The sequence below is a fragment of the Athene cunicularia genome (assembly GCF_003259725.1).
Source record: "Athene cunicularia isolate RWA chromosome 19 unlocalized genomic scaffold, athCun1 chr19_part1, whole genome shotgun sequence".
In the NCBI taxonomy this organism is placed as follows: Eukaryota; Metazoa; Chordata; class Aves; order Strigiformes; family Strigidae; genus Athene; species Athene cunicularia.
Window position 1 is genome coordinate 7700089 of NW_020799124.1, and position 19242 is coordinate 7719330.

Below are 19242 nucleotides of genomic sequence, written 5' to 3' on the forward strand. Positions count from 1 at the left end.
AATTAGGTTGACCCCACGTAATTACAAAACTCCAGCCTCATTGCAGACGGGTTTCAAAGTTGTTTTCTTTTATGGCTGACATGTCTTTCCCTACAAGATGCATACCTCGATAATCACCAAGCCAGCAGGTCTGCACAGCTCTGACAACTGACCGGTTTAGCACACCAAAGTCCTTCCCTTCTTCTAAGAGGAAGCTTCAAACCAGCCCTTCTGCCGCCCCAGCCCTGCCAGCAGCTGGCTGGAATTTCTCAAAGTTGAGTCCCACAGGCTCCCCAAAAACTACTCACTGGGGAAAACGATTCTAGAAAGAAACCGGGCTTTCTTGGATGTTTAGGAAGTGTTCCCCCATTCAAAAGGAAGAAGAAAATTAAACTGTAAGCAGAGAGCACCCCATGGTGCCAAGTCTTCTCACTCCTGCTCTGCTCTCCTTATGTGAGTGGAACTGGACTAAAAAAAAGAGTTTGTGTGAAAAGTAAAGCCAGGGACAAGAAGAGCACCCTCTGCTTTATGGACACTGTGGAAGGAAATGGGATAACCAGAAAGGATACACAGGAAATGTGAATTTGAGAGCATGATGGTGGGAAGGGTTTTTAACACTGCGACACAGCTCTATCACCAGGAGGGAAGAGAGGCAACAGCAAAATTAGATTCATCACCTCCAGTCTGAAAAGATGCGACAGAGGCAGAGACTGTGCAGGTTCCCATCCCCTCCTGGCAGCAAGAGACAGGCCCTGAGAGAAGCTGCCTGAACATGAGGGTCTTGAGGATGGGACACTCGCTCTCTTTCTCCATAGCTATGCTTCCTCTTCATTCAAAGTAGTGTGAAGGGAATAAATAATACAAACCAGTGTTTCCCTACGCTCTGGCTGACTCTGTTCATACGTCCAGCTCTCAGCACCACCCTCCTCTGCCCTCGCTGTGGCTGACCACGCATCTTGGACACCCCTGTCTCGCAGCTATGGCCACGGCCCTGACACAGGTATTTCAGGACCCAAGAAACGAACACATTTCAACATCCCAATCCCCCCAGAAGCTGCTCTAACATAATCTATCATAACTAGTACTCAGTCTCTGCTTAGAACCAGTATTCCTGTTTCACATGGAAAAAGTTATAAAAAGCTGTAACAATCATCCACAAGCACTGCAATGTAACTGTATCCTAAAATTTTGTTATTCACCCATTTAAAAATGCTTAATCCCTGCTTCATTTACCACAAAGCTCTTACGCTGGAGCAAGAAACATATATCACAACTTTAAGATAGACTGATTTTATTTCTGGTAGACTTCTAGTCATGGACACAATGCCTAGGCTAGGCCTTCAAAAGCCTTAAGTGTGGCTGCAGATGGTAAGAACACATTTACCATAAACCAAGTTTTACTTATTACAAGGATAGACACAAATCACAACTACATGTAGATTAGGAAATTTCTACCAGTAAATGTAGTAGTAACCATTTCCCCTGAAATCTCGTTTCTGTGTATTTAAGGTATTTCCCTTTATCTTCATTTCAATCAGTTACCCAGTCTACATGATAATCTGCTACTGAAAGGAGTTTTTAGCAGTCTCATTTTTGTTTTCATCCTCTCTCAGGATTGCATTTGTCAGATCTATCAAAGCTCTCAATGTAGCTTTTTTGCAATTTTTAATTTCCTATTAAAGGAAAATTTCTCACTGCAATGATGACACCAATGTAGAAGTGTCTGGCACAACTCTGCATACACACAGCCTACTTGTCTTGAGGAAATTTTACATTTCCCTGACTGATATATTAGGCAATCTACCTTTCAATCATAAAAACCCCATAGTTTTCACCTGTTCAGAAGCCTATGTACTGATTAAATAAGTATTTCAGAAATTATAAACTGCTTTGCAAGCTTGATGTGTTTCTCTGGAAAAACAAGCAGGCATGCTCACTTGATAAAATTCTAGATTATGACCAGGAAAGTAACCACAAAGCTGACATTGGGAATTTTTAATGCCTATTTTGACTGTAAAAAGCAAGCACCAATTCCAATCTGAAAGTGCTCAGGAAGGTAGAACATACTGTAAGAATGCAACAATGAAAGAAGTTTCTTCTCTGTAAGATGAGTTCACGGCTGCCTCACTCTAAAGCCCCTTTTTAACACAAGCAAAAGGAAAGATCAGAGTTCAAGAGAGCACAGCACCTCGAGAACCACTGTTCCCCTGCCTTATAAATAAGCAGTGAATGACCAACAAGTCACAAAGCAAAAACCAGAATACCTGCATTTTACTCTCCAAGGAGAGAAAAATCAAAAGCCATAAGCATGAAACAAAACACATTTCTTAAGAAGCATTTTGCCATTTGGCAAACTGATAACTACCTTTCACGCACAGAATTAGTTAGGGAATTTCAATAAACACATTTTATTTCCGCATACTTAAGTAATTTGACTCCAAGTAAGTTTTAAAACAAGCTTTAATGAGAACAAATTTTGTGCTCTATGCAGTGCTTTTGGACAATGAGTCAAACGTGTGTGGTGGCCACCACATAAAGCAAAGAGAGAACAAAACCAAAGGTGCCGATGCAGCTGTCAATAACCTTAACTAACAGGCTCTTAAAAAAACACAAAAGGAAAAAGTAAAAAAAAAAGTTTATTGTGGCTTTCTCTGTTCACATTAACACCAGCAATTACCACAAACACAGGGAATGCCTATCAAAAAATCTTGCAAGAAGGGAAAGCTAGTACCGGATTTTCAAAGGGAGCTACTATCAGCATAAACCAGCCACATAAATATCTACACCAGCAACAAATGCACAAAAGGGAAAGACTGACAGTGCCAGAGCCAACACAATTATGTCTGTCTTTTCTTCTACACCTTGAATTCAAAACTTTTTAGAAAATGCAAAGAATGAGAGACTGTCCAAGAGCTATAAAGGCTTTAACAAGCTTTTCCTCCTACTCAGGAAAATAACGAAACATTGCCTATTTGTTCCAAGAGGTAGTTCTCATCTTCTGGCACTATTTATTCCCTCTTTCCACCCTCCTCAAAACCACATGCATTCAGGGCTAAGCCCCAGGTGCGAGGACCAGCACCCAGGCTGGGTCTGCACGGCTGGTGACAGTGGCACAGCGCTGGTGATGCACTCTGAACTCTCTCCAGAAACAAAGTTCAGGTTTCACTCACAGCATCCTCAACCGTAACCCCAAGGCTTCTCTCCTCCTCCTCATGTTCCTCAGCGCCTACATGAGACTGTTAGTCATCACCACCTTTGTTCCCACCAGGTCTACTTTCACCTCATCGCTACCGCGCAGTGGTAAGTGTTCACCTCAAGTGTTGGGCAAGCTAAAAACCTGCTGAAAGGTGTCACCCAGACCCCAGCAGCACTCGTTGCACTCTGCATCTCTGAGGCTGCTCCTCTCCAAGACTTCCTTAAAGGTGCTCTCATGCAGATGTTCTACTATCCACAGCACAGTCCCTACAGTGTTGTGAAACCACCAGCTTCCATTACCTCACCCAAAGACCTTGCAGTTTGGTTTCAATACCTGGCAAAAAAAAAAAACCTGTCAGCAAACCTACTCCATCAGTTACGTAACACTCTGCTAGGTTTTGCATTTCGGTTCATTATACTTTTAAAGGACATAAATTTCCTAAAAAGTAAATGCAAGTGTTTGCTGGGGAGAGGGCTCCCTTAAATTTTTGAAAACACAGCACGTCCACGGCCAGCCTGCTGCCAGCTCCCATCCCAGTGGGTTACTGCTTGCAACTTCACTGACTTCCCACGCATTAGATTTCACACTCTTCCACTTAAAAGCAAAAGTTCAGACCAGTTGCTTCAATAGCTACAAGAGAAAAGGCCAAAAAGTAATGAATTAATTTAAACATCGCTGCAGTGAGGCTTCCCAGAAGGTAGGATTTCAGACAGATAGCAAGTGTACAGCGTGAAGCAGCAAGCGTTGCTCCAACTCAGAGCAATCTGCTCACCCACCACCTCCCAGCCATGAAGTAAGTCGCATTACAACCACGTAAATTCCTGCTTCCCTGCCCTGTGCAGCTGATGGCTTTCTACATGATAAACTTAAGTTAGCTCATCACATACATGCTGGTTAATTACTTGGAAAGAAACAAAAAAAATGCCTCAGCTTCGTCTTTGTGACTTTCATAGCAGCTACAGGGTGGTGGGGAGTCAAACTATATCTTCTTCTGCCAAATAAAATAAATTATGGGAAACCAAAGGAAATCCACTGTTGCTTACAACTTTGCCTAGGCAAGACACAAAGTAAAATACATCTGCTTGACCTTCTATCTCATTAGTTGATCAAAAGCTGACCAAGATGCAATGCCAGCAGCCATACTCACCATAGCTCTTACCACACCACAGCAGACAAATTACCACTTCTTTAAAGTGGCAACAGAGAACGCAATAACCACTCTATCAAGATGGCAGCACACGGGGTCCCACTCCGGCCACGCTGCCTTTCTGCTCCCCTCTGCTTCTGTCCCTGTCTTTAGGGGAGCAGGAGGTCAGGGCAGGAGGGGAATCCCCCCGGTCCCCTTCTCAGCCCTCCCCGCATGGATGCCTGCAACAGGGACTTGAATAGCTGCACGTGGGAAGGACAGTGAGGAAAATACAACAGTACAGTCATGTTTCTGATACCAGCAAATCATTAGGTTTTAGCTAGGAGGTGCACAGCAACCATGCACCATAAAACACATGTTTTGTAGACAATTTTTAAAAGAGCTTTGGCCCTTTAAAAAAAAAAAGCACAATTAACTGATGAGTAATTACAAACTACTTAATGCACTCTTCTTATCATTTTTTTTCAAGCCACTAATGCGGCAGCCACTGTGTTCAGGTGGAAAGGGATTACGCTGCCATTTTGTAATAAAACACCGTCACTAACTTCAGCTCATGTCTTATTTCCAAGTAAGATCAGATTCATGAGTTGCATTAAACAATTCTTTTGACCACAGATCAAAGCAAAATGTAGTTTTGAAAGAGTGGTTTAAGTAACAAAAAGTTCAACCCTTTAACTAAGCTCTGTTACATCATTTAAAGTATTTCGTTACTCTCCTTTCAGCCTAAGCTTCGCTAGTAAATGAAGCGTGACCATGCCTTAAGCAAGACCCACAGCGTAACACAGACCAGGATTTATAACTTGCAATACAGGTTGCCATCAATAAATCAATAATACATATATACACACACTGCCTTGTTTCAGTGTGGGTTCTGGGAACTTAGTGTTTAAAAAAAACCCCCAAAAACTGGTGATTTTGTTTTGTTTTTATTCTAAATGAAAACAAACTCATTCACATTTTATTTAACTTCACCCAAATCCTAACTACACTAAGTGTCATTTAAAACAAAAATTCGTTATTATTTTCCTTTGACGACGTGTTATTAATTTTATTTTTAGATTTTTAACATGGTTAACCATTACAGACAGACCAACTGTCCACCTCGAACTCCATCACAACAACCACTCAATTATTATCTTTCAGTCTCCAAATGCAATCACCAATCCAAAAGCTACTTAAGCTGTCTCCTAACATTTGGACATAAAATATTTACCAACAAAAGTATAAATACATACAGAAAAAGCAACCTAAAAATACTTTTAAAACCACCTTCCAACAAAGTAATTCCTTGAGGGATGGGAAAAATTACCATGGACTTGAACTAACGTAACACCTCGTGTTTCACTCCCTTCTCATGTTTTTGGGCACTGGCAGAAGTGGTAAAATAGATGAATAACATATCCTACCATAGATATAACAGATACGGTTTGGAAAGATGGGACTAGTCATAACTTGGAATTCCCTGTTACTAGGTTAAAAACCTTAACAACAGGCACGTGCACTAGGGTAGACCAACAAAATAATCTTGAAAATGCTGTCCAGTGACTCTCCTCTATGCTTAAGTATGCTTAAATTCACCTGCCCCCTTTACATCTTTAAATGCTGACATGCTCCTTCACTGATGGTCTTTTCTCCCCTGCAGAAGAGCTGTATACCTGCTCTGTGGTGCAGCTGCACAGCCAGAGGGGCATCAGGCACAGGACAGAGACCGCAGCATTTTGTACAGGAAGCTGGATGGGGAACTTGTATTAAGAAATAAGTAGCAACAAAAACAGGATCAGAAGAAAATTACTTGCAAATGAAATTGTTGTTTGATAAACAATTTAAGCAGGAAGAGTATTTGGCAGAGTGTTTTCAGAGAACGGTCCTTGACTCCTGACTAAGATGCTTCCTCCCTTGGTCTGAGTTTGTTGACTTTCTGGGCACGCTGTAAGGTTTATGCATTTTCCCATGATCGGAAAAATACAGCTTTTTTTGTGAAGTTGCCTGTGAATGCAATTGGTGGATGTTTTCTAAAAAAAAAAATTTACAGATATAAATAGGAAACGAGAAAGCAACGTTTTCTTTATTTAGGTTTTTGCTACTACTAAAGTCCCATTTAGGCCTCTTAGTATTCTTTCAGATCTAAATCCCAAATAATGACTCAGCTTGGCATGACAACATATAATGGTAAAATATATGTCTGGCATTTAATACTGATAGCAAGCACTACACATTCTCAACAATTAAACAGAATACCAGATTTTGAAGCCTTTCAGAAATTTTTATAGGTTTTAATATTTTATCTGGACAACTACAGTTCAGCATAAGTATCACACTTTACACTAAACTGAAATTAAAGAGGCAGAGACAGTGGAATGCAGAATGCCTTTTCTAGCTAGGTGTTTCACAGAACCATAAAATCACAGACTGGTTTGGGTTGGAAAGGACCTTAAAGATCATTTATTTCCACCCCCCAGCCACGGGCAGGGCCACCTTCCCCCAGCCCAGGTTGCCCCAAGCCCCGTCCAACCTGGCCTTGAACCTTCCAGGGAGGGGGCAGCCACAGCTTCTCTGGGCAGCCTGTGCCAGGGCCTCACCACCCGCACAGGGAAGAATTTCTTCCTCATATCTCATCTAAATCTCCCCTCTTCCAATTTAAAACCTTTACCCCTTGCCCTATCCCTACATCCCCAATCAAGGGTCCCTCCCCGGCTTTCCTGTAGCTCCTTTAAGCACTGGAAGGCCACTATAAGGTCTCCAGAACCTTCTCTCATTAAGTCAGCAGTGTGGCTGGACTCCTGGCCCGAGTGTGACCATGTGACTGCCCCTGGCAATGATCCTCCTGCAGGTTCACCTATGAAAACTTCTTCTAGGATAGCCAAGTTTCACTGTCCGCTCACACACCAGCAGGACTGGAGCCCATCTGAGGACCTCGCTAAACCACTCAGTCAGTAGTAATGACGGGTTGTCTGTACAAAGGGCAGGGACTACATCAACATGAGCCGCATTTCCTGGGAATTCCTCATTCATGGGCAAGAACTGCAATCCCCAATCCCCACCATGAATGGGGTTCAACGGGTTACCCACGCCTGCTGGCAGGGGGTAGGCACAAGCTGAGCTAACCAGCGCAGCACACATGCGGTCCTGGACAGTTAAGGGCATCACAGACCTGTTATTGCTCAGTCTTGGGTGACTGAACGCCACTTGTTCCTGTAAGAAGTTGGATGCCCATTGCCTGGGCACTGCGTAACTAGTTAGCACAACAGAATCTCGTTTGTTATGGGAATTAACCAGACAAATCGCTCCACAAACTAAGAACAGCTATGTACCACCACCCATGGAATTGAGGAAGAGCTTTCAATCTCTCAGTCCTGTCTGTGTCCGGGCCAGGTGAGGCTTCCCATGTTGAATCAAATTAAGCCACAGGCTCCACTCCTGGTGGTGCCCCTCTGTCAATTCAAGTTTCAGCTCTGCACTGTACTCCCCCGGAACCCAAAGACTTGAGTTTCCTGGGAGCTGCCCAGTGGGTCATGGGAATAATGCTGCCAGATCACCAGTCAGCTTTGTTTATGGTCAGAACTACGACAGTATCTGATTGTCTTTGAACCTCCAACTTTTGTTCTTGATTAATGAAAACATTCTTGGTAAATGCTTTCATTCTAGGGCACCTTCCACTAGTCCAAGAATTTCATCTCTAGTGGCTGTTCCTCTTAATCATGGTCCTGTTTTCAAAATCCAGCAAAATGAGTCCTATTCCATTATTCCTAGCTGCAGCATGTCGGTGGCCGGCCTGCTTTGAACACTCTAATTTTCTCAAAGTAAAACACTTCAGGCCCCAGGGACACTCAACTAAGAGCATTGAGGGGGTTTCAAGAGGCAGGGGCTGGGACAGGCGGTGGCTCGCCTTGCGGCAGACTGCCAGCTCGATCCCAAGATCCAACTACAAGCTTTTTAACTGCAGCAACTTTAAGATATGCTATTGGAGCTGGAATTACCGCGGCTGATGGCACCAGACTTGCCCTCCAATGGATCCTCGCTCATTCCAGTTACAGGGCCTCAAAAGAGTCCTGTATTGTTTTTTGTCACTACCTCCCTGTGTTGGGAGGGGGTAATTTGTGCATCTGCTGCCTTCCTTGGACATTGTAGCCGTTTCTCAGGTTCCCTCTCTGGAATCGAACACTGATTCCCCTGTGGTCACCATGGTAGGCACAGTCAGTGCCACTGAAAGTTGATAGGGCAGACATCTGAATGGGTCACTGCCGCCGCGGGGACGGGCAATCGGCTCAAGGTCATCTAGAGTCACCAAAACTGCCAGGCGGGCCTGGGTCAGTTTTGGTCTGATAAATGCACATGTCCCTGGAGGCTGGCACTCATCAACATGTAGCAGTGCTAGAGTTACCAGTTATCCAGAGTGTGAGAGGAGCAACCAAAGGAACTGTAACTGATTTAAGGAGCCATTCACGGTTTCACTGTACTGCCCATGCATACTTGCACACAGATCACTTAAGCTCTGAGACATGCGTATTCCACGGGCAGCATCACCCCGGTAGCTGCCACCTGCAAACGCCCAGCCCGCCCTACCAGCCCGACCTGCGGGAGAGGCAACATGGACACGGCGGCAGTGGCACTGACGGTGAACCAGGCACCCAGGCAGGGCCAGCAACGCCATCCCCAGAGAGGTGGCACAAGTCTGGCCCTTCCCGCGCCACCATGGGCACAGAGCCAGGACTGGGACCGCCGGGCAGCTTTTCTCTTCTGACGCACAGCGCTGCGCTCCTGGCTCCCGTGAAACCGGGACAGAGGCGCGTGTGTACCCGCTCACTCCCCCGCTGCGGGAGCACCGGACGCGCCAGAGGGGATGGCGACCCGCCGAGGCAGACATGACCCCACAACCAAGGCCCCTGCTGGGACAGCTCGCTCCGTAGCAGGGATACTGCAGGGGAAGCCAAACACAGCAGCAGCAGAGGAGGACAGGCCCCTGCTGCCTGCAGCACGCCTCGAGATCCATGTTGTTTTTTCCCCGTTTTCTTGGCTCAGCCACCCTGCTGCCCAGCGCTGCTGAGGGCCAGCACCCATGGCCACCCGGGCTGAGGCCGGCACCAGCGCCTTGGGTGGTTTAAGACACCTGAGGGCTTGCGGGGCCATGTGGCCATCACACAGCCTGGTCCGGGAAAGAAGCATGAGGAACACCATCAGATGGGCTGGGGTGACGCAGCAAGGAACACACCCTGCCACCATCACCTCTGCCATCCTCACAGCCCCCACACCAAGGGTGGTGTCTGTGGTTTAGGACACCTGAGGGCTCATGGGGTGTGCTGGTTTTGGCTGGGGTAGAGTTAATTTTCTTCACAGAAGCTGGTATGGAAGCGGTGTTGATAACAGAGGGCTGTTTCAGTTACTGCTGAGCAGGGCTTACACAGCCAAGGCCTTTTCTGTCTCACCCCTCCCCACCAGCAAGGAGCCTGGGGGTGCCCAAGGAGCTGGGACAGCTGACCCCAACTGCCCCAAGGGATATCCCAGACCATATGGCATCACACTCAGCATATAAAGCTGGGGGAAGGAGGAAGGGGGGGATATTCAGAGTGATGGTGTTTGTCTTCCCAAGTAACCATTATGGGGAATGGAGCTCTGCTCTCCTGGAGATGGCTGAGCACCCACCTGCCGGGGGGAAGTGGTGAATAAAACCTTTATTTTGTTTTGCTTTGCTTGCACATGCAGCTTTTGCTTTACTTATTAAGCTATCTTTACCTCAACTCATGACTTTTCTCACTTTTTACCTTTCTGATTCTCTCCCCCATCCCACCAGGGGAGAGCGAGCGAGTGGCCGTGTGGTGCTAAATTGCTGTCTGAGATTAAACCACAACACGGGGCCACAGGGCCATCGCACACAGCCCTGTTGGGGAAAGGAGGCTGAAAGAACCCCACCGAGCGCGGGGTGACGCGGTGACACATGCATCCCGACACCAACACTGCTGCCACCATCACAGCCCCATTCACTCGGGAGAGGAGGACACACCCCACGTGCAACAACGGGAAGCGAAGAGCAAAGGAGACTTGAGTGCCTGGCCTGAACAACTGCTGAGGCTCCTCCTGATGGGGGGCACAGAAGAGCTGGCCTGCGGGGACCCCTCTGCCATGACCCGAAAGGCCTCATCGATCAGTAAGGAAAGAGCAAGAGATGAGAAAGAAGCAAAGGCCCCACAGCCACAGTCCTGGGACGGTGAGAGCCACACGCGGCTGTGCGTGGGACCGCGGGCTCTGCGAGCAAACAAGGGGCAACGGCTGCAGAGAGGGGCTACCTGAGCCGGGGCAGAGCCACCTCCCTGTGCCGCCTCTCCCACGCACCCGAAATGCCTCATCGATCAGTAAAGAAGCCAAAGCCCCACAGCCACAGTTTCCCAACAACATATTGCAGTACTTAGTTAAGCTCATTTTCTGTGACATGAAAATAGCAGAATTGACTCATGAAGTAAAATTAGCTGATGTACAGTCACAAGGAGGCTGGCTTGGAGGTGACAGCACGCATAACAGCATATAACAAAAAATAACATGCTTAATGTTAATAATGTTGCAAGCTAGTTTAGAATCAGAAGTACTATTCCCTGTACAATATTTTTAACATGGACTGTCCATTTTTTTTAGATCAGCATTACTAGCAGCATGGCCTAGACTGTATATCAGGAATTATTATAAAGGCCTTCCAGAAATCATGCATTAACAAAGGCATACAAAAAAATATTTTTTTAAATACTGTAGATCTAGCATTTAGAATCAGTAAGAGGCATGCCTACCAGGACAAGCACCAAACTATAGACAGCCACTGCCTACTTGCCCCACAAACACAACTAAGGTAGACAGTACAGCTAAAATACTTTTTTAACTGTAAAAAACTTCTTTGCTGATAATTTATAGAATTCCCCCACTGTTCACTGTGACAAATCACACTAAAATGAAAACAACAGATTTAGCTGCAGTGGCACTGTCAACCTTGCTATGATACACTGTCACTAAAAAGTCCTTAATTTTGGCTATCAAATACAATTTCAATTTCTTGCACTTCAGAGCAGTAAAAACAATTCTGTGAAGACTCTGTGTTTACAATCCCTCAGTAAAGAATGCAGCTGTCTCAATCAATGCTGATTGTCTGTTAATTAGTTCAGTTTTACAAGTTGATGGAACAGATTACTTCATTCCCTCCCCACCCACAGAAAGAAACTCTACAGTACAGTTATCTACAATACAGTAATTTTTGCTTCCCACCAATTTGGGGAGGTCGATGATGTACTAGGGATGATCTCTTTACCAGGAAATCAGTTATGTTTGTATCTTTGCAAGGCACTCTGTCATACAGTGATTTTCAGTCCATATATATATACACACATATATCTCCCTCTCCTATATGGAAACTGAAATAAAGAGCAACACTTCCCAGTACAGTGGGACTACCTCCCCGCTTTTTTGCTGCGGCTGAAACCAAGTCCAGAGTTTTCTGGAATCCTTTAGGAACAAAAGTCAGGTCCTCATGAATAATTTCCTATCTATATTATGTATTTAATAAGAATCGCTTTTTCTGAATCAAAATCATCATTCAAATTTGTGACCTGTAGCAGCCAGATAAAGGTTATTAGTGAAAAGTTTGAAGCTATCACCATTCTCCATCCCCATGTGCTTTTTAGACAAATCACAAATGAATAGCTGGATTACCTCTGAGCTACTCACTCTAGCTCACTACCTCTAGTATCTCCATCCTTTATCTCGACAATTTTGAAGAGAAGCCAACTTCTAGCTTTCATATATACAGACAAGGGTGTTGGACACCCTCACCCAAATGCCAGAAAGCACTTCTGTTGAGAAAACTGATTAAATATTGTAAAACCCTAGGCCTGACAATATGAAAGTCTGATCCAAAAATGCCTCTTTAGAGATGACACAACATGCTACACATTACATCAGACAATACAAATTTCACTTTCAGACTGGTTTTCTTTCTCTCAGTTTAGATCCTTCATGACTAGGAGAAAAGAAAGGGAAAAAAACAATATATTCTTTAACTAGAACTCTTATGTATTTAAAAGGAAATAGATTTCTGTTAAGTACTAAGCTTACTGCAGAAGAAGCAAGTGGACGAATACAAGCTCCACAAAACCATGGAATTATCAGACTATCAGAACTGGGTTTTGGCAGTGTATCTGGTTGATATACAAAGGATAATCTAAATAAAACGGTAATTCTTCTATACAAAGACATCTACAGACATCTGCTTCAACAGCAACATCACAGAGAGCCTAAAACCTCTTAATGCTTTTCAGAGTTCAGTATTTCAGTATAAAAAAAATAAAAATGAGAGTTTTGCAGACATCCAAGAGAGACAGTCATCCAAAAGCAGAACACAGAAAACATCTTGCAGAAAATTCTCTGGATCCACAGCAACACCACAGGGTGAGAAAAAGTTTTAAATGTAGCAGTCACTTCATGTTAGAGATGTTAACCTGAACAACAGGGAACAAAGATCAACAACCATCCAGCTGAAGCCTGATTATTTTTTCAGCTACTGTTTTTCACTTAACTTTAGCTAACTTCTAATTTATAATTCTATAAGCAAAGGTCAAACCCTGCTTAAACCCACCACAGGTTTATTCTGCTTTCTTGCCTCTCCATTTCCTTCACATCACCCAGGAAAAAGACATTTAGAATATGATTCTGGCTTTCTGAAGTTCTTATGCTGACCTGAATGAAAATGGAAGGGGGGATGGAATGTTGTTTGGTTTTGTTGTTGAGGGTTTTTTGTTGTAGGTATATTTTTTTTGTTTTTTCTTAAAAAGTTCTAATACTTCTTAGGGATGTTTTGTTGTCTGTCCCATTCTGCAAGCTGCCTTACCCACTTCATCTTGAGGACAACTGGTTGGCTTTGCCACTTAAACAACAAGCAAACCACCTTTGCTAAACACACTGCATCAGATGCTACATTCATTAAGGCAGACTTGACTGTTATTGCTACAACACTCAGACACTTCCTTGGCTTTCGTGTGCCAGGGCACAGACAGTTACAGCCCTGGGAAGTTTCACCAAAGTTCCTCCTTGAACTGGTGCCATTCACTTGGTTGCCTGATATTGCAACATCTCAGCTGCATCTTTTCCCACCTGGGGCCGAGGCAGTGCGAGAAAGCCCGCCCCGCTGCGACCTGCTGAACGCCTGCTGCGGCCAGCGGCAGCCCTTCGGGCTCTGGCACAACCTGTCCAGGCACTCACAGTAACATTAGATTGCTATTAGAAGAGAATCATTTGGAAAGAAATTGCTAGATGCTATTTCATGTTCCACTGCAAATTAAGCATTATCTGTAAGCCCTTAGAATTATTTCCGACAATGTCTCTGGTTATATTAGCTACGTGACTATAAATCAATCTTTAATTTTTATGCTTCGTGTGCAGTAATACACAGGATTCTGCAGTTGCAGATGAAGATCTCAAAAGGACGTGCCAACCTTTCCCCGATCTCTATCAGTGCTCAGTGGGACACGCACTTCAGAGTTTAACTTGCGTAGGTTTTCTGTGGGATGAACCCTAAAACGATGAGAAACATTTGGGAAAAAGCAATGCATGTTACGTCATTTACTTTTTCAGGGCACCACCACTAAAGAAGTTCCAAGGCAAAACAACCACCTACACACATTTTTTTTATTTTTGTGTAAAAACTCACTTGATTTGTTTCTGTACTTTTCTTGCTTTGTATTCTATACATTTTTAGACAAATAGATTATGCTCTAGAAAACTATCTGGGAAAGAAGGGAAGAGGGACCAATACTATGAGGTTAGGAAGTATGATTTTAAAGAAGTACAGTTTCTTCTCTTCTGCTGCCCAAAAAATAATAGGGGTAGCAAAAATAACCAACAATTAAACTAGAAATAAACCTAGAACACAGACAACTCCTTGTCCATCTCTTCCCCGGGACTGCAGCATGCCTGCAACTGCCTTGCCCTGTTCCTTCATTACCACGTGTATAGGCTATTTAGAGAAAGGATGCAGAATGCCTTTTCTTCTCTTGAAACACCTGCAGTGTACCCTGATCTTGGGCTTTAATCCAGCCCTTTGTGGGTAAGGAATAAACCTACTTCTGCATTTTAATACTGACTATACACATCAGGCCAAGTTCAGTTTCAAGAACCTTTATACAAAGTGCCCTAATTATTCAGCCAAGAAAGAACGACAAAATTGGATATTACTTTTGTCATTATATGCTTTCCTTTACCGTATGTCTAAGGTAAGCAGAATGCTACCTACATAATGGATTCAGCCCCGGAGTAAGTCTGGACTGCAGAGGCTAGTGAACCTGAGGTAACACTCCATCACTTATTTACTGCATCTCTAAAGCATTTCAGATTCTAAGCTGAATATATATTTCACACAGTACCAAAACTTTTAAATATCCACAGGAAGATTTCATTTTTATAGGCAATAAACATTAAATCTAAAGGACTGGAACATAAAAAGTGTTTTAATACCATATAAATCACCTTTCCCTAGACAGAATAAATCTCTGAAGGTTTTAAGGACTGCAATATAAATTTTTATGGCAAATTATCTACATAGAAATTACTTGCATGAGATGCACTTTCACTTCTCTTTCTCATTTGCATAGTGCTGACAATCTTTTCAATCACAATGTTCAATCCAATTTGGAAAGTCCAGAACACAATGCACAGAAATGCTGGGTGGTTCCTCCTTCTCTTCATCAAGTTTTTTTCTGACTGCTGCTCTCTCTATCAAATACAGAAGTTCGCTTTGCAGAGGTAACAACACATATAGATAAAATTTAAGGCTCAGATGAATAGCTACATCCTCTTTCAAAAGAATTTGTTGGCATTTCTAACACAGAAGCCCTGCTACTCACCCTGACAACTAAGAGGAGCTCATTTCATGCTGTGAGCAACAGTCTTCTAAAGCAAACAGTAACAACAGTCTTGAATTGAGGAGCAACAGCCAAAATGGTTCTTCAGGATGATCAGAAGGGATATTTCCATTGTAAAGGTGGTTCAGCACTAAGAGGTCATGATGGGGGGGGACTGCCATGCATGGGGATTCCCAACGCTCTGCTAAGACAAAGCCACAGCAGAGCTGACCTAGTATGGGTTGTCCCTTGATGTATGTCCCTGTATGTCCCTTTTCAAGCAGGACATCAAGCTAGAGACATGCTGGAGGTTCCTCCCATCCAGTGTGTCTACAATTCTAGGATCCCTCCTTTAGATGTCCACAAAGAGACTGATTGTAACAAGATGACCAGCTCAGTCAGATTTCTAAGTCTCTTACTTCCAACTAAACAGTTAATAACCACAGAAGGTGAGAGGCCGATTATTATCCACAATGAAACAATAAGTGATCGCTCCTGAGAGTCTCTGTCCTGTCCTGTTGGCGTAAATACTTCCTCATAACTAAAGCAGAAACATGTACAAGATGTGTAATTCCCAAGTCTCTGAAGCATGCACATCCTCAAAGGACAGGCATCACAGAGGTGTGGTGAACCACTGTTACCAAAAATACTTTGGTTTATTCACCATTTCATTACAGCGAAAATGTGCTGACAAGGATTCTCATAGAAAAGGCCAGAATTAGTTCTTGGAAAACCTCCTGTTGCCTTGGAGTCAGGTCTGAAATGTGCTCAGTGCTTCACCGAATCCTCCCCTTGAGGGATCTCAGAGTAAATAGAAAGTTAAAGCACCTGAAGAACAGCAAAGTCCCAATAAAAAATAATAATAAAAAAAAAAGTAGGAAGTTTGCAGAAAGACCTAAGAATAGCACTGCATTATTTCCAATGTATATTTCCCTTAGAAAATATTTTCAGGACTTCTGTACTACCAATCAAATTAAGATAACAGAGCAGAGGAAGAAACAGAAGTCGGTTCCCAGACAGTTTCCTATGCTTCAAAGGTATTTATTTAATAAGTACCATGTACGGATAAAATGAGATCATCAACCTAGTCATAAGATGGTTCTCCAAATTTTAATGAAATCTTGCACTGTATGATTTAAAGAGTGATCATTCGTGCACGTTGACTACAGGAAGCATATGCAGCAAGCTCAATGCCAGAACGCCCCAAGACGTTGGAGGGTTTATGATTAGTATTCGAGAAGGGGAGGGAAAAGTCCATTGAAATATATGAAACTCGGTGACTTGCAAAAGAAAAAATTACAGGGTCATTTCCAAGACACAGTTTTGGCCAATGAAATGAGGTATTTGCTTTCTATCTGATGAAGGAGTGAAGTGACATAAAGCTTTCTTCTATACGATTTCACAAGCTTTTATTACTTTCCTGAATTATCGCTCAATCTAAAGGATAGAATATTATTTTCTTTTGAAATACCAGGTTGTTGCTATTCTTCCCACTTGTACAATCCACAAAACCTATTAACATTTTCAGTAATTAATGCTAATACTTGAGAAAAAAAAGCCATTGTGTTAAGAAATGCTTTAACAAGATCAAGAAAGAAAACAAGTGCTTCTCACACTGTACATAATTTATTTTGCTACATGATATTTTTTTTCCCACAGAAAACCAAGTAGGGACTATATATCACTGTGTTCCAGCACACATCTTCATTCTTCTCTTTTCCCTCTTTCCCCACAAGTAACACTGTTCAAATTTTACAAACACATTTATTTTCTTCGCCATAGAAAACTAAACACTTCCATAGACCAACTCCTTTCTGAACTTCCCTTTTTTGGGGGGAAAACCAAGCAGGGAGAGAAGCTTTTGGGCATTTCTCTGCTCACAGACTTAAGCGGCTGTCTTGGATTTTTAATACTTTGTATTCAGGTTTATTTTTAATGCATTGGGCCCCCGCAAAAAAGGAGTTTCAAATGCTCCAGGATCACATATATTGCTGTTTGAGACCCACAATGACGCAGCTTTGCAAGGGGGATATCAGGACTGACTCACCTGGCTCTCAATACGGTGTAAGAGCACATGTGTAAGTTCAGTACACATGTAGAGCACAGTGTAAGTTCAACACATAGGAGCAAGAACCAGGACTTCCCTTTAAGACAGGCTGATGAACTTCATAATACTGGAACCAAGACGTACCAAACTGGAAAGTTTGAGTCAAGTTATGGCTCTTTTCCCAAACAGATCATGAAAGAATATTCAGCCTTAAACTCAGAACAGCACAACTATGCATTTTATAGAATATTTATCTATGAATCAGCAGATCACAGACTTCAGCCCAGACATTCTTCCCACTCCAGCCTTTAGTCATTTGATCAGGAGAGCCAAGAAAGAACTTGTTGAAGAAGTTTTCACTGGTACTTTTCAGGAAAAAAGCAAGGGTTTAAAATAAACAAAATTGGGGGGGGGGGGGGAAGGAAAACAGCCCCTCTGAAGCTAGCATACGGAGAAATTCCAACAGAAGATGCAGCAGGCACCTGAAATGCCAAAGCAAACCATGCTTGCTGCTTTGGGTTGGGGTGGAGGACATCTTCAAAATAACTTTCTTTTAAGTAGTTTGAGCCTAGAGATAACCCTCTGGCCTAATGCATTCAACTGAAAGGTAAGGAAATTCCTTGGAAAATGAATAATTTTAAAGATGAAATTAAAGTTGAAGAAAATTTTGGTGCATGAGTCAAAAGGGGCCCTTCAAGCCCACAGATTTAGGAAGAATGGCTGAGCACAAGCTGCACTTGACAATTGCAACCCCATTCCACAAGTCCCTCTCCTCACATAAACCCATGCTACATTCCTTCAACGTGGTGAATCCACCGAGGAAAACCATCTAATTCAGGAAAAAGAAATAAAATCCACAGGCCATTGTACATCCTGCTATAATTTGGTGATAGTAGAAGGCATAGAGTGCTCAGCACTTTGGGAAATAAATTATTACTGTTTACTAAATTATGGTTTTGCTATTATAAGTTATAGTCATTTGAACATAAATATTACTGAAAAATAATGCAAACCTACGTCTGCCCACAGGCACCAACCAGTAGTTGGTAGCTGGCTCCTGAGTTTGCTGCGTTGTGCATGTGCCGAGTGCTCAGGGACGGACAGGTGGGGTTAGAGGGACCAGGGCTTGGCCTTGGTTTGCTCTACACGGTTCTGTGCAAGGGCTACACTTAAGTGTCCCCAGCAAGTACTGGAGTGTGGGCCCCAGACTGGGCAATATGGACACAGAAGGATACGACAGAACTTCAGTGTTGGCACCTTCTTCAATTACTTACCCTAAAATAATGTGGTTCTTTGTGGAAAACTGTAATCCAATGCCTAAACCACAAGGCCTTTCTGGATGGTACTAACAAGACCGTAGCATCTGCTGTCGAGTCTAATGAGTTCCCCCAAAGCTACACACAAACCTCAGATAAATCTGTAGAACAAAATCTTTTCCTTCTGGGTATAGGTCAGTTCTAGAGTGACTTGACTTCTTCAGACTTTGCCCCTAAGGGATGCCTCTGCTACAAAGCAGGAGAAATGGAGATACATGGGATATATATGAACACCTTGTCAGAGGACTTTGCTACTCAGAACATCTAAGATGTTGCCTCACCAAAAAGATAACATTTTTACTTCAATGCTCCCTACCTCCCCCACTCCACCCTAAAAAAAAGTTTGCAGTGACATCAAGATCCAGACAGGATACCCAGTTACTTCTGGGCAACTCCTCTCTCTTGGTTAGGTTTGCTGAACTGTACGATCAAACTACATTATTCCCTTTCCAATATATGCAGCAACTTTTCCTCAAGCAGATGTTCTCTTGCATGCGTCAGCTGGAAGGTAATGTCCTCGAATTCCAAAGAACAATCCAACACACCAGGAACTTCCCGGACTTGACGTAACATCACAGACCCAACAAAAATATCCTGCAATCTTCCTGGCACAGGTATTTTTGATAGAACATCAGAATTAAAAGGGCCCACTGTGCAGTACTTTTAAAATACATATTATCATCTGAAGA